We start from the raw sequence: 3,388 nt of genomic DNA, 5'->3' as shown, positions 1-3,388 counted from the left end.
ATGTTTGTAGCCTTCGTCAATAAGTGCTCCAAGTCATCTTCAATTTCAGCAAGCAAAGTTGTGTCATCTGCATATTGCAGGTTGTTAACTATTCTTCCTCCAATCCTGATGCCACTTTCTTCTTCATATAGTCCAACTTCTCAGATTATTTTCTCAGCATACAGATTGAATAAGTATGGTGAAAGGATACAACCCTGATACACTCCCTTCCTGATTTTAAACCATGCAGTATCCCCTTGTTCATTTTGAATGACAGCCTCCTGGTCTATATATGGGTTCCTCATGAGCACAATTAAGTGTCTTGGAATTCCCATTCTTCACAATGCTGTCTATAATTTGTTATGACCCATAAAGTTGACTGCTTTTGCATAGTCAATAAAACACAAGTAAACATCTTTCTGGTATTCTTTGCTTTTAGCCAAGAGCCATATGACATCAGCAATGATAGCCCTCATTCCATGTCTTTTTCTGAATCCAGCTTGCATTTCTGCAAGTTCCCTATCAATATACTGCCACAAACATTTTTTAATTATCTTCAGCAAAATTTTACTTGCATGTGATGGTAATGATATTGTTCAGTGATTTCCACATTCTGTCGACTCACCTTTCTTTTGAATGGGTACAAATATGGATCTCTTCCAGTCAGTTGACCAGGTAGCTGCCTTCCAAATTTCTTGGAAAGATTTCTTGACCAATTTTTGAACTTTACATAAATGTAATATGTATATAGTATATAAATGTAGGAGCCCTTGTGGCTCCTACATTTATACATGAAGGTTAAAGAGCTTGGCACTAGCCATAAGGTCAGCTGTTCGAACCTATCAGGCACTCCATGACAGCAAAATGTGGCAGTCTGCTCCCATAAAGATTTACAGCCTAGGAAACCCTTGGGGCAGTTCTACTCTGTCCAGTAGGGTTGCTATAATTCAGAATCGACTTGATGGCAGTTTGTTTTCTGTCTTAGTAAATAAATGTCATGTATACTCTCATGTTTAGCTCCTTTCTCTGAATAGTATGTTCATGAGGTTCATCCATGTTGCCTGCAGTTGCAATTTGTTCATTCTCAGTGCTTGTTCCATAATAACTGAGTTGTGTTTCCAAAGATATGTTGAAGTCCTAAGCCCCAGTACCTATGAACAAGCCTTTGGTTGGAAATAGGATTTCTGAAGGTGCAATTAGTTAAATTAGCATGAGGTTTTACCTGAATAGGAAGGGTCTTAATCTAATCTGAGTGCTGTCCTTATAAAAGAGAACAGACACAGAGAGACAAACAGAAAAGGTAGTCATATATCAATAAAGACATACTGCAACTACAACCTAAGTTATGCCTGGGGCTAACAGAAACTAGAAAGGAGTCTTCCAGCAGAGAAGACACCCTGAATCCAAACCTCTACTCTCCAGAACTATGAGAAAATAAGTTTCTGTTCTTATAAAGTAAAAAAACCCAAACTCACTATCATCAAGTCAGTCCTGACTCATAGCGACCCCTCCTTGGGTTTCCAAGATGGTATCACTACAGTAGATTGCCCAACCTTCCTACCAATTTGTGATATGTTCTTATAGTAGGCATTGGAAGCTAACTCAATACTGTTCCATTGCGTGCATATGCCTCAATTATTTCCCATTCCATTCTTGCTGCTAAGAAATTCTCATATATATCTTTTGGTGAACAATTCTGCTGAATATATGCCTAAGAATACAATAGTTGGGTATAGGATATCCATGTGTTTGGTTTTTACAGATACTGCCAAACAGCTTTCCAAAGTGATTGGGTCAATTTACATTCCTTCCAGCAGCATAGGAAAAGTCCAGCATCTAGTTTAAGATACTTACTAGAAAAGGACCATACACTATATTTAGCTTGTTAGGTTTTGGTGAAAAATTACAGCTAACTTTTCTTTCAATTCTCCACTTTGATGACACCCAATTCCCACACTGTAAACCTTCCCACATCCTCCGTGCATTGTCTGCTAGTGGGTATATATGATAGGTCCCTCTCTCTCCTCTAAAATCCAAAGTCTTTTTCAAAAGTCCTTCTTGGTGATATCAGTGCAGCTGATAGCCCAAAGTGACAATTATAATTAACACACACACACACACACACACACATTTACAGAATATGACAGAAGGCAAGGCCTTTGCACAAGGAAAGTACTTAAGAAATACTTGTTGAATACATGAAGGCATTTGAAGGGCAATTTCAAACTAAGTATGGCAACTAACTGTAGCAACAACAATCTACTTCCCCAATGGAGAGTACAATTTTGGTCTCAGATCTCCCTGTCTTCCTTTTTCATATACAATTTCTCTCTTAGTGTATGGTGCCGTTGGTTTTGCCATTCTTGTAGCCTTTACTACTAGGCTTAGGAAAGACCTCAAATATGCCTGTTTTTGTTCTATGGGAAATGCTGAAACAAACTAGCCATTCCTCCCCCATCAGACTCTAGCTGCCTGGAGAACTGGTGATGCCAAAGCACGAAGCTGACACTGTCTAATTGTCTCTGAGCAGGAAAGTCTGAATAGCCCCATTTGAATCTTTCACTTTCATGTGGCAATGAGAAAAGCAGGCCATATGCACATGATGGATAGAGGGTAAGATTTGCTGTAAAGGTCGTTTATATTGCATGAGGCAGATCAAATGACTTGAAGGATTAACATATCAGAATAAAAAGACTCAACTATATGAGGAAAAGCCAGAAAAAAAAAATTTTAAAGACTCAGATGCACATGGAAAAGCCAGAAAACCCCATTCTCCTCAACACTGTGTCATATTTTGACAGACTCAACTTGGCAAAAATGTGATGTTAAGATATAGTCCCTGTTCTGTTATAGGAGACTTTGTCTGGAAGCAAAATATAAAAAGGCAAATGTTGTATGAAACCATTAGACTCCAGATCCAATTCTCTTCTTCTCTCCCATCTTTCAGGAAAGCTGTGCAGTCAAAGCCTGTGCCCAGAGGAGATTTTCTCCTGGCCCATCTATTTGTTTCTTATGGAGTGAGTCATCAGGAGGGAGATACCAAGAGCTGGTATTAGGTCATGTCAATAATCAGTTGACTGCAGGGATTAGATAGCTCATGAGATGAGCCTTTTACACATCCCTGCTTTTTACACATCCACAGATAACAGCTAGGAGAATGTAAGGATTACCTGGATGGGTCATTTCCTGGGAGCCATTCTTCTCTTAAGGATACCTGGTTTTGCAGTGGTTAAGTGCTTGGTCGCTAACCAAACCATTGGTAGTTTGAATCCACCAGCCTTTCTATGGGAGAGAGATATAGTAGTCTGCTTCCATAAAGGTTGCAGCTGATGGTGCAGTTCTATTCTGTCCTATAGTGTCATTGAGTTGGACTCGATGCCAACTGCCTCTTTCTTTTTTTTTTTTTTTT

Source organism: Orycteropus afer, unplaced genomic scaffold (assembly GCF_000298275.1).
Source record: "Orycteropus afer afer isolate SDZICR_OR568_19922 unplaced genomic scaffold, OryAfe1.0 scaffold00097, whole genome shotgun sequence".
NCBI lineage: Eukaryota > Metazoa > Chordata > Mammalia > Tubulidentata > Orycteropodidae > Orycteropus > Orycteropus afer.
The sequence above is the reverse complement of the archived record's forward strand: the minus strand, read 5'-3'. Positions refer to the sequence as shown.